Consider the following 14,233-nt stretch of genomic DNA (forward strand, 5'->3'; position numbering starts at 1 on the left):
TATAAAGGCTGACTTGAAGAATATGTACAATTTCAGCCACCATAAAGCAAAGATCTTCTAGGCAGTGACCTCCAAGAGAAGACATGCCCAAAAATTTAAATAAATAAAAGTGATCAATTAGAAAGAAAAAATTAAAGTAGCTTTTAATATTTTTAAATTAATTATTTGAAATTTTTATTTCTTCTAATGCCCCAAGTATTTTTGGTCAGTAATGTATGATGGTTAATTTATGTGTCAACTTGCCTGGGCCCCCAGGTGTCCAGATATTTGGTGAAATGTTCTTCTGGGTGTGTCTCTGAGGGTGATTTTGAATGAGGTTAATATTTTAATCAATAAACTGAATAAAGCAGGTTGCCCTCCCTAATGTGGATTGCTCTCATCCAATCAGCTGAAGGCCTGAATAGAATAAAAAGTCTGACCTTCCTGGGGGTAAAAGAGAACACCCTAGGTCTGACTGCCAGAGCTGGACATTGGTGTTTCCAGCTTTCAGACTGAAATTTACACCACCATCAGCTCTAATGGGTCTCCAGCTTGCCAACTGCAGATCTTGGGGCTTCTCAGCCTCTGTAACCACATGGGATCAATTCCTTATACTTAATCTCTCTCTCTCCTCTCAGTTTCTGTCTCCCTCTCTCACTCTCTGTCTTCTGTTGGTCCTATTTCTCTGGCGACCCCGTACTTAATACGAATGTATGTATAATTCATACATAAAAAAGCAAATTTTGGGATTACCAAAGATTGCTCAATTTTTTCCACTAATAGAAATGTGTACTCCAAAGTACTAATCTTGGATATTAAAACTGGAAGGATATTTTTCATTTGAAAAACCAGGATATGAGAGTTGACCACTGCCCACAGATATTATCTTTTTAAAGAAAAAAATGTGTCTTATTTTTTCTTGAGACTTCCCTAACCTAGATGCTGCCTGTACTGCTCTACTGACTGAGATTTTAAAAAGACTTAAATACAAACGGAAAATAAAAGAGAACTAATTGAAAACACATAACTGTCTACCACCTACAACCCACCATCACCATTACAACCATAACAAACATAAAAGCAAATCAGGCATTTAAATGTCAGATTTCTGGTATGATCAATGCTCCCATTCCTAAAAAATTCTAGACGCTGTGCTAGCCACACTTTATCTTATAAGATAATCACAGTCCATTACAAAACACTTACACATGCACTTCTTAAGCACTTTAAGTTTCTTTAATATCTCCATGTGGTATGCTCAGCTTAAATCCTGATATACTGGAGCTAAGGATAACCATGTTGTCACCTTTATAATTAATACCCCCCAAAATTAATTTTGCCTTTGTTACTTGCTAAGTACCTGCCAGTGAGTTCTGGTTTCTTGTCTGAAGAATGTAATTGGAAGGATCATGCTGTTGACACACAATCACCATGGATGACAGTGGCTGGGGATTCACCATATAAGGCAGGAAGTGATAGTGTTCTCATTATTATTAAGCCATCTTCAGTAACGCTTTAACAATAAGTGTAGTAGTCATAACAAATTCTATGTATAAATAAGAGAAAATATATTTATGTTGTTGGGATAAGAGATGTGATAAGTATTGTAGGTCCAAAGAAAGAAGTAACAAAGAAATGAACAGTAAAAAAACAGGATATGTTTGGAAGCCTGAGTACTCTGATCTGTCTGTAACACATGATGTTCAGAGGGAGCAGTGGCAAACAAGGCTGATAGACATGGAGGAAATATATTTCCTTGATTCTTATTTGTCATGGCAAGGGATTATGATGATTTTTATAGGCCCATGGTCCCCAGCTTTGTGTAGAGGATTCTGTCCCAGCATAGGCGTTGATACCCTGGTGACAGTCCTCACCGGGTTCCACTTTCTCATGCCTACAAACTTCAATTACTATTAAGTATTTCCTTCCTGGTTCAGAACTAAAATTCAGAAAGAATTATGTTTCTTTGTTTTGATCAATTTCATGCAACGGGAGCAGAGAGGGGAGTTTCAGTGTAAACTCAATCTGCCATCTTGATTCAGAAGTCCCTGAAATTGTTCTTTTCACAACAGCAGTTAGTGTCATCTTTTTAGGTAATGTCATGTACATGTCAAAAACTGTCCACTTAATCCTCATATCCTACTTTTTTTTTTTAACATTTTTTTATTGACTTGTATCCTACTTTTAATCTATGATTTAAATACCCTACAATAGTTGTTCTCTTGTCTTTCTTTCTAAATATTTTTCATACCTACATGTTCTGGGCTCAGAAAATTTCTACTCAACTAGTCTTCCTTTCATTTATTACACTTACCAGCCTTTTTTCATCCAGATGTGTTACTTTGTTCTGAAAGTGCTTGTCCCTCAGACCTTCACATGACTGGCTGCTTCTGATTATTCTGAAGGATTTCTCCTGATTATTCTGTCTAATGTAGCACTGCTTTGTCATTCCCTATCAAATTATATTATAACATTCTTTATAGTACTTAAGAATATCTAAAAAAAATTATTCCTTTATTTTTAGCTCTATGAAAAGAGGGACCACATACTCTACCTTCAGTGGCTAGCCCATTGGAACATAATTTTGAACAAATGAGCTAATGAATGAATGATTGGGAAGGTAGTAAATAAAAATTTAGAAAATAAAGATTAGATTATATAAATGCAATAAATAGTACCTAAATTAGAAAAAGCATGCATTACTTATTTAGAATTCAACCCCAAATTAAGGAGATTTTATATTGTTTATTTAGAATTCAATCATTCAAAAATGATTTAGAGTAAACTTAAATGATGGCAAGGAAAATAGAAATTGAAAGTAAAAGTAATTTTCAAGAAAGTGTCAGCCGTACGTGGCAGCTAGTTTAATGGGGCGGGGGACTATAATTTGGGTAAATTTTAAATACCGACTTTGAGTACTCAGTTCTCAGTATCAGGGAAGATAATTACGTCATTAAGAGAGACTGGGAAAATTATAAGCGAGCGTGTGTGTATGAGAAAATGCATTTAGTAGAGAATGCATTTGGCGTGACAGCTCAGCAGGACACCCAGGTGGAGATGTCCAGTGTGCAGCTGAAATTATGGGCTTGAAGGCTGGGGACACAGGTTTGGAAACACAGATCTGGGAATTATCCTCACAGAGGTGATAATTGAAGCTGCGGAAGCCCATGAGATCATGGAGAGCATTTCATCTTTACTCCTCCTCAACAGTCACAGAAATCATCCCTGTGGAAAGCTTTTTCCTGGGAATTTATAGGCCTTTCACGTGTGTCAATGAAAAAGGCTTTGATTTAAAATGAGAAATTGCCGACCTTTAGACACTGGCATGGGACAGCGACCTTCTTTTCCCAGCTATTTCATGAGTATGTTGCCTGTGATAAATGCTGGAGAAGCTACAACTCTGGGTTTAGGGAGTATGCAATACAGCATGCTAAGCCTATTTTTAAGTAGCACAGATCAAGAATCCAATAGAAAATAAGGAAAATTTCATTTTAATGTGAAAAGTAATGTTGATTTTAATTCATTTTGTGTGCAAAACGAATCTATCATGATTCAGATAGATTTTCGACAGTCAAGTTTTCTTATTGCCCACGTGAGGACTCTCTTCACAATGTGTTTGGAAGCACATTCAGGAAGTCACATCATTCGGATATAATCACGCATCTGATTATCCTAATGTCTGAAATGAGATGTTTTTCACTTCTCCTGAGGTCTGTTTGGATTTTAAACATAAAGGTATTTGGAAGAAGGGAGAAGAAAGCTTGAGTGCAACACAGGCTTTAGAAATGAAATGAAGGAAGCATCAAATCTCTACTATTTGGTTTCTCAAAATCACAATTTAAACCGAGTGTTCCCATCTGTTTTGCTCGTGTTTTGTACTGACTGTCCGTCCCTGGCTGACACCTGTGTGACTCCTGCATGCTGATGTTAGCTGGCCTTTGGACATCTGGACTTTGTTATCTGTGACATTTCTTTCATACTTGACCTTTTGACAGTGCATTTTTAAAAAGTGCCCTCTCTTTCAGTGAATATCCATAATCACTTCACAGGATAAACAGGCCTGAGAAATTTAAGTTTTCCTCCTAAATTCCAGTTTACAGCCTGTTAGAACTGTGATGTTATGGGCATTTTAAATCAATGAAACAGCTTCAGTACTTAGGAAGAGAGCTGAAAGTGACGTTAAGGTTTTATACGCATTGGGGAGGATATTGCTTTCCTAGTTTTGTAGATATGAATCATATCTGATATTTCAGATACTTAGGAGGATATTCTTAAGAAAACAAAGGAAAACCAGGTAGATATAATATGTTTAGACCTTCCAAGGGATTTTTCTAAAGCACCACATTAGGGAATTAAATAATTTTGACAAGTACATTGTGAGAAACAGATCACTACTATGGATTTTAATAGTGGTTGTAAGAGAATACTTGTAACCCTGAAAAAAAAAGTAGTCAATATTTGTTCCAGATAGTTTCAGTTCATTGAGAGACCTGTCTTAAGGGTAGTGTTAATAACTTGTAAGGAAAAGTGAATAATGAGCTGTTAAAACACGTGCCTCCTTGACACTATGATCCACTCACTGCAAGTGGAATCTGATTTTGATCAAATAGGAAACAACATAAAAATTTTAGATTATATTTTTTAAAAAGATAACAAGGAAACAAAATATACTTCTTAAAAATTTCTAGTTCTAAGATAATAGTGGATTCACAAAAGAGATCATACAGAGAATTTGTGTATGGCATTTTAATGATTAAAACTATAAATGATCATCTAGAATTCATGTCAGATGGCCCTCAGATAGTTAAATGAAATTTAATATCAATGTAGTATATAATAGAGACAATGTTCTTGTGTGGCCTATTAAAATTGGAATCTAATTATGACTGTGTGATACAGGTTTAAGATAGATTTCTTACTTCAGGTCTACAGTGGAGATCTATTATTGTAGGCCTCCCATCCTTGGTAACATCACCTTGATTTCCTTTTGAGGAATTCTTTCTCCTGAATGGTCTGTTCTGTTAGTGGGATTGTCAATCAAAGTTTCACCCCAACCACCAGAGGTAGATATATGACCCAAGCCAGCCCAGTCAGACTCTCTTGAATAGAATGTGCCAGGATTGAAAATGCAGTCAGAGATCAGGCATCTCCGCTGTGGGTCATTGATAAAACTGCCAGTAAACTCCTGCTGTCCAGATTCCCCAGAGGTGCCCTAACTCCAGATCTTTCTATGGCCTGGTGTTTCAGCAGCCCTTTTGATTTGCAAAGTAACAGAATAACATTCTTGTAAATTCTCTTTTTGCCTAAATTACACAAAGTTGTTCTCTACTGATTGCAACCAAAGACGAATACTGATAAAAATCAGTTTGTCTCTCCCTTTAATAATTAACAGTTTTTCTCATTAAATATTTTTCTCGTTATATAAGTCATGTGTCTCAGTGCAGAGAATATGAAAATGCACAAAATTTCACCAAAGTAGCCGCTGTTACTTTCGTATTTGCCTTATATTTTATGTCTAAGTGTGTGTGTCTATGTATGTTAAAGAAAATTGAGACTGTAGTTTAGTTTTCATTTTCTTGTTCCTGTTGGTCTTGCAACTTGGTTTAAGTCCTAAGAAATTTTCCAAAGAGCTATTCTTAAAATTTCTCTTACATCCTGTTCTTTGAATATGTTGAACTTGTTAAAATATATCTGAAATACTGCTGGGAATAAGAATAAATAATGGTTTATTCTTAACTTCTTTGTATAAATGTAATTTACTTTTGTTATGGGCTGAATTATGTCTTTTCCAAATTTGTATGTTGAAGCCCTGACCCCCAGCACCTCAGAATGTGACTGTATTTAGAGATAGGGCTTTTACAAAGCTGACTAAATTAAGATGAGGGCATTAGGGTGGATCTTAATCTGACTGGTATCCTAATAAGAAGAGAAAATTTGGATACATAAAAAGGTGCCAGGAATGCATATGCACAGAGGACAGAATGTGTGAGTGCAACAAGAAGCTGGCCACGTACAAGACAAGGAGACAGTACTCAGGAGAAACCAAAACCTTGATCTTGGGCTTGTAGCCTCCGGAACTCTGAGAAGATAAGCCTCTATTGTTTAAACCACCCAGAGTGTAGTACTTTGTTATGGCATCCAAACAAATTCAACATCTGTGTGCAAAATGAGTCCCAGTGAACAGACTTATCACACCTAGAAATGATAAGTAATTTCAATCATATAAGGTATTCAAAGTGTGGTTCAGACACAACCCTTCCCAATCTGCTTCAACTTCCATATGCCATAGAATGGCCATCCTAGCCTCAAACTATATGAGAATTCAAATTCTTCTTCCTACTTAAATCTTCTTCCTACTTAAATACTGGTCACATGTTGCTTAAGCTATCTTTACAATGGCTCTTGTATCTGAACTTACTTTTAAATGCAACAACCATACAGTACTTCTGGCAATCAATACCTTTCAACTGAAATAATATCAAAGCTTTAAAAGGTTCTCTCAGACAATTCCTTCCTGTGCTCTTTTAAATAGAAAGAAAACTAACTAAAGCATGATTGTGAATAACTCAGTGTACTCAAAAATCTCTATTTTTGTTAATTAGTTTTTCCACTAAAATAGCAATAAATCCTTTTTAGAGAAAATCAGAAGACGTGAAACACTACTATTCCTACAGGCAGAGTTAAATAGTAGTAGAGATTTTTCCTCAGATTTTTATTTTCTGCTTACATGATTGTGATCATGGTAATATAGTTGTACACAATACTTGTACATTTAATATAAAATTGCTTGTAAAAGCAGTACAAACTGTTAGGAAAATTAGAAAGATATTAAGAAACTGCAAAGAAAAAAAAAAGATAATAAAACCACTGAGAATTCTACTTTGCAAATGATAGGTGATAAATACCAGTAAGTTTTTATGCATTCTCTAGCAATCTTTACTTTTTTTTTTCTTTATAGTTGAGGTCATGCATACAAATTTTAACTAGATTGAAATAGAAAGTCATTGCTCCTAGATAAAAATAAAGCAAGGAAGAGTTTATTGACAAATAATATCTACCAGTGGATTTTTTTAGACACCAATTAAATAGCAAAACGCATAGACAAAAATACTTGAGAAGTTCAGTATGATTTTTCAAAAGTACTGAAATTCATTATTGAGTTTCTCAGCCATAAAAATGGCTGTAAAAAAGCACTCTCCTTCAGACTTCATTTTTAAGGAAAGAGAAAAGAAGACTTTTGTTTATAATCTCCTAAACTGTGTCCTAAGAGTATAAATAATGGACTTTGTAGAGAAGGGCTGAATCAGAATAGAACCAGTAATTATTTAAATTTCTTCAAATATAGGAGAAACCTTTGTCAATTACTGAGTGAAAGAGATTTCATCTTGGTAACAACAAACTGAAGAATTAGAACCAAATCCTCCTGCTGAGGACAACTAAAAGAGCTAGAGAAAAATGTTAAAATGAAAGCAAAAACAAAGAAACAAAATCCCTAAATACAAATAAACAAAATCTAACAATATAGTTACATTTGGCTATCTAAAATCTAGGAGAAGATTAAGCCAACTGAAACTAAGGAGAGGGCAAGAAACTGGAGAAGAAAGCCTGGAACTCAAATCTCTTTTGCCCTGAAGTTCATTTATCCAACTGGAAGTAGTAGCTGTGAAACTGAACATAATTTTAGCAGCTTGGTAGGGTTCTGGGGTGGGGAGAGGAAAGGAAGACAAAAAAAGCCCAGAGTTCACTAAGGTAAGGATTTTAAACTACCCCCTAAACATCACTTTGAGATGAGACCCCACAGGGCTATACCGTCATAGTAAGGGAGGAGCTGAAGTGAAGAGCCTTTGTTCCTTTTGGTGACTGCAAACATAAAATTTAGACATAAGTTGATCCTGAATTGGTACCCTCTGAAAGACCTGGTAAAAACCACGAAGATCCTTTCTAGAGGGATATATAAAATTATCCTCAGCCTTAAATTATTGCTTCAAATAATTTTCCAAATAATTTGCTGTCAAGCATAACAAAATACATGGGGAAACAAGGCAGCCACTGTGAGTGAGAACCAGAAAAAAACAGGTAATAAAAATAAACTCACAAGCACTTAAGCTATTAAAATTCTTTGACATAGACTGTAAAACAACTATGCTTCTTTTTTAAAAAAATAAATAAAATAGTTTGAAAATGTCTGCTAGGTATGCAAAATATGAGATATGACATAGCAAATTTGAAAAAAAAAAAACAACTAAAACTTGTAGAATTGAAAAAGATAATACCTGAAATTAAAAACTCAATAAATGAATTTCACAGTAATTAAATTTAAGTAAACTTAGTTGAAGAAAGAATTAGTGAATTGCAAGTAAGTTTAGACAAATTATCTAGAATGCAGTTAAGGGAGGTAAAAATGATGGAAAAAACCAAAAACAAACAAACAAACAAACAAAAAGAGACAATGGAGGACATCGACTGTTGAAAAGCCTGACATACCTGGAATTGGCATCCCATGGGGGAGATGTAAGAGAGAATGGGATAGAAACATTATTAAACAAAATAATAGCTTAAATTTCCAGATGTAATGGTCAACACCAATCAACAGATTCAAGAAACAAAACATCTCGAGAATGATGAATAAAAACACATTCTTAATTGGAATGTAGTATCTGAATGTAGTATAACTACATACAATTATATTATACAATTCTTATAGCTCAGGAAAAAATCATTTGAAAGTGTGATATAAGGTCTAAAATTAATATTGTATGCAGCCTTGACATCTGAAACTGGGAGGGCCTCTAATGACCTAACCTCAATTTCACCTTCTCATTGTGCTCCTGCAGATAAGACCTCCCCAGCCAAACAACTGTCTTTATTACTGCAACCAGGCACAGTGCATGCTTATCCCTACCTAAGTAGTGGGCTTCAGTTTTCTGCCAGTCCGTGGAATTATTCAAACTAGCCAATTACATCCTTCCAAGGGAAGAAGAGGGCATCTCATGCTGTAGTTACCACAAGAGGATGCCTTCCCCAGCCTCTGCTTGTTCACTCTGTCGTTGAGGGCAACCCCTGGGCAATCCTACTCGGCGTGAGGTGTGCTCCTCCGCCAGGCTGTGAGTGTATGTGACTAAAACCTACTGCTGATCTCATCTGTCCAGTGTCAGATGCCATGTATTCAGCCATACCCATAACCCTAGGGCAAGAATCTCTCCTTCATCAACAGAGTGGAGAGTCGATCAAAACAGTAAGCATGTGTCTGCTTATTGCTGTGTTCCTGGTACCTAGTATAATGTCTGGTGATATCATCAGCTCAATAAACATTTGTTGAACAGAAAAAAACAACAACTAAGTGAGCATCTACTTGTCAGAGTGTAACCCAACTGAATAAATTAGTTTGGATCTAGAGTGAATAGAAAAGAAACTTTCAGTTTTTCTAACATCTTTACATTTTTTGAGATTTTAATGATTCATCTCCTGTTGAGTTAAAAGACAACTTCATGCATTTTTTTTCCGGAAAGACAATCTAACAGAGACTGTTGGTTGCCTACTTGAATCCTTTCCATGCCTCCCCATTGATCTTTTTTTCTTTTTTTTTTTTTTTTTTAACAAACACATGATTTTGTGCAGGCATCCATCCTTCTTGGTTTAAGTAAATTGTGGCACCCATATATTCCCTTTGCAAATAACCGGTTTATGAAGGAAGAACAAAGCACACATGACCTAATTCTGGTCAACAAATGTGTAAGTATGCTCAGAACCTTCTGGGAGATGATTCTGTGCCTGTAATAGATACACAGGGAACAATAACTTCTCGTCTTTTTTACCTGGTACACAAGTTTTGTGACTAAGATGGAAATTAGGCTATGAATAAGATAGAACAGCCATAGAGAAAATGGAAAGGATTTGAGTCCCTAATGTTACGGAGATGCTGAATTATCCAATTTAAGATTTACCATACTTCTAGATATTTTATTATTATACTACCCAATACTGTCGAGTTTTGTTGCTATAGTTATTGTTGACATTACTTGCAGCCAAAAGCATCCAAGTAATACATGTGATTTACATGTTATATTTTGTAAATATATCTTGAATATGGTAGAATGTTTTATATTGTTATAGTATATAAAAGATAACTGTTAGACTAATTAGCAAAAAACATGCTTTTTAAAAAGTCCCAGATTCTGTAGGTGGTGATCCGTTGTCCTCTGATAACTGATACTCTTAGAATTCTGAAATCAATCTGATTTCCATTCACTCGTGAGGAAATAGAATCTTTTTTCTTTTCCTAAGGACTTGAGAATATTTGTCTTCTACATTTAAAATTTTGCTAGAATATTTTAGTTGGATTTTAATTCCAAATGTTTTGCTATGAATTTAGTTATCCTTTTAAAATTGTGTAGGATTTTAAAAAAAAAAATTCAGGATAGTTTTTATTACTTTATTTTGTCTTTACGTATTGTTTCTGTCCCAGTTTTCCTAGTGTCTTCTTAAAGAATGCCGACAATTGTTAGGTTAAATTTACAATCTCCATCCCATATTCACTGTAGTAGACACCTTTGGTATCCTCACCAGGTTCCCTTTACTAGATGCTGTACCAATTCCCATCTGCTGTGAGTATTGACTGCTAATAGCTAACAACTGTCTCTTTCTCTTAGATCAACTTTGGCTCACCAAGGAAAGCACAGGATCCTATTTGGGAATACAAAAGTCCAGTCCCTTTGTTTTGGGGTGGGACACCTATCATTTACCTTACAGATTTCCCTGTAGGATGCGCTGAACTTAATCTGAACTAACCTCTTTGGCGGCTTCCTCCACTTCATTTTGTTGTGCATGTCTCCTTTCCTCTTATAAGGACATATATTGGATCTGGTGTTCACCGTATCTCAATATGACCTTGCATTAACTTAGCTAATTATATCTGCAACAACTCTATTAAGGTTGTTGCAAATAAGGTCACATTCTGAGGTACTGGAGGTTAAGGCTTTAATATATATTTTTGGAGGACACAAACTTATTCTAATATCAGAATTCTAAATGTGATTCTCTTGGCCTAGAATTTGAATTTTTTCCTGATCCACAATGCTTAGCTCTCTGACACTTTAAAATCCTGAAGACATGAAAACCTGCAATTCATTTTTGTGTACCATATTTGCTGTTCTAAAAGCGAATCCTCTTTCTGTCCTGACCCGTGGAGATTTAATTGGGAGATCTATATCTCTCATGTTGAAATGAAATACCACCACTTTCTTTTTCATTTACTTCTTGAGAAGTGGAGTTTTTCCCCAAAGGTGCAGGAAGTATTAATAAGGGAACAGGATGAAACAAGGAAGACTAGATGGTTCAAAAAGGCTTTGGAAAAGCAACATCTATGAGATTGTTTCCACGTTGTTGAAGACGTGTTTTTAAACATGAGGGGGAGATGGGGATAGGGAAAACGACTTCCAGGTAGATAGACCAGATCTTTCCCGAAGAATAAGAGGCCTCCCAATTATTGTGCTTTCCAATTTATATCCATCTGCTTTATCACTATTGATAGTCTTTTCCCCACATTATAAAGAAACTGAGAGGAAATTGACTCTCAGTCCTTGTTTTTGGAATAGATATGACTTTTTACTTTTTTCTTAGTATCTATACAAGCCTATAGGGTGTACTATTTTTGAAACAAGAAGCATTATAAATTTAAATGACACTCCTTGCTTACCAAGTTAAATCATGACTCCTTAGCAGTGTGTGATGAAAGAGACTTCCTGACATGGCTTCAAACTACTTTTCTACTCATGTTGTCTAATATCCCTACACCAACCTGACAGGAGAGCTTACTTCTGAAGCCAAAGGCATGGAGAAATCCTGAATAATTCATAACATTTGCCATGCACTAAGTAAGGCACTTTACATACATTATTTCAATTAATCCTCAAACCAGCCTGATGAGAAAAGTATTATCCTCATTAAACAGATCATGAAAATGAGCACAGAGAAATCAAGTCATTAATTAGGGCCCTATAGTCAGTAATAAATGAGGTAGAATTTTCCCCTTTACTTTGTTGAATTCCAAAGCCAATGATATTATCCACAAATTATATTTTCCCGCAATTTTGGGAAACCGAAAAAACATGGTAACTCACAAAAGCAAGCTAGCTTTGATATTCTAAGATCTGTTTTGTGGAAAGGAAGTATATTTGTTTCCAATTGCTGTTGTATCAAATTAGCATAAACATGGTAGCTTAAAACTACACAAGTACACTGTCTTATAGTTGTTGAAGTCAGAATTCAGAAAAGGATTTCATCGATCTAAAATCAAAGTGACAATAGAGCTGCATTCCTTCTGGAGATTCTATGGTGAAATTTATTTCCCTGCCTTCCCCAGATTCTAGAGGTCACTTGCATTCCTTGGCTTGTGACTCCACTCCATCCTCAAAACCAGCAATAACTGGTCGAGTCTTTCTCATGCTGCATCACTCTGACACCAACTCTCCTTTCTCCTTCTTTGACTTACAAGGACCTTTGTGATTACATTGGGCCCATCTGGATAATCCAGGATAATCTCCCCTATCTCAAGGTCAGATAATTATATCTTCAATATTAATTGCCCTTTGACATGTAAAAACACATATTTGAAGATTCTATGGATTAGGATTTGGACATCTTTATGGGACGATTATTCTGCCTGTCACAAGACAGGTAAGTGCCATTACAGTGGTGCTCCTCAGAGCTTGGCGTCATGACAGTCACTAATCTATTTGGAGTAGGACTCTTCCAGCAAATGTTGGTTGAAGGAAAGGGGTCCAGTTTCTTGTTGAAAATCCAACAAAAATTGTATAAGGTATCTGACTCCCAGACAAGTTCATTAGGATTCAGGAAAGGATTCAAAACATAGCAGTGGAGATGAATTACAAAGCAGGAGACCAAGACAAAAGTCTTGTTATAAGCTTAGGTCAAGGAGATGAGAGAAGGCTGCTCTAGACAGGGACCCACAGCTCATTATTCCAAGCAACTTGACTCAAGGCAACAATACCAGTTCCCTACCCCGACTTCTGCTGGAAATAGTACTGTTAATATTTGTTCACATTTAGTCAGGGTAACCTCAGGAAGTAGATGTTATGGAGCCTTTGGAAGGAAGCATCAATGCTTATAGCCGACAGAAGGTAAAAGCTGGCATCTTCTTCCATTTAGAATGCTATCTATCCATGAAGGTCAACTGCAAAGGCCACTTCTACTCTGAATCTTTCTAATTCTCTCATCAGGAATCATCTCTCCTTGGACTGCCAAGGTACTTTGTATGTATATCCCTATAGCATTCATGACCCTCGATCTTTTGCCCATTACAGTGGGTATTTGTGAATGCATATACCATTTAGCTGGATATGTTAGCTTCCTAGAGCTGCCTGGAAATCGTACTGCAGACTGGATGGCTTAAAGCAATGGAAATTTATTCTCTCACAGTTATGGAGGCCAGAAGTCTGAAATCAAGATGTTGGCAGGGGTAATATTTTCTTCCAAGTCTCTAGGAATGAGTTGTTCCTAGTCTCTCTTAGCTTCTTGTAGTCCTTGGCCCTCTCTATTGTGTCATAGCATAACTCTAGTCTCTGTCTCTATTCACATGACTATCTTTCCTCTGTATGTCTAGGTACAAATTTTGCTCTTCTTATAAGGGCACCAGTCATATTGGATTAGACAGGACTGAGAATATAGCAGAAATACACACACACACACACACACACACACACACACACGGGCAGTGTACCACCATACACTGTTTATATATATTTATCAGCATTCTAGTTAAGAGGATATTTCACAATTAAGTAGCTTTATATTCCAACAGCATTTATCAAAAATATTAAATGAAGAATACATGTGTCACTTTTTCATCAGTAGATTATAAATTCCCTGTAGCCATTAATAAATGCTTTATACATAATGACTTGCACATGGTAAGGCCCTCAGTGAATGCTTCTTAGGCATTATGACTTACACTGAAAGTTATTTTCATAAATATAAAATTTTAAATAAAGAAATCTTTAATTTATGTTTTGAATAGATATGTGTGTGATATGTTTATCATAGAACATGTATTTGTCATAAAACATTCTGTTGAGACAAATAGTAAAGATGATGGTTTATCTACTACATTATTAATTGCTTGAAGGAAAGTAGGTTGCCAGCAATATTTGTGAAATGATACTCCTGGTAAAAACATGTAGAATTCTCCCTTCACCTATCAGATTATGTCTTTTTTTATTGAAGTACAGTTGATTTA

This window comes from Camelus dromedarius, chromosome 1 (genome assembly GCF_036321535.1).
Source record: "Camelus dromedarius isolate mCamDro1 chromosome 1, mCamDro1.pat, whole genome shotgun sequence".
NCBI classification, from domain to species: domain Eukaryota; kingdom Metazoa; phylum Chordata; class Mammalia; order Artiodactyla; family Camelidae; genus Camelus; species Camelus dromedarius.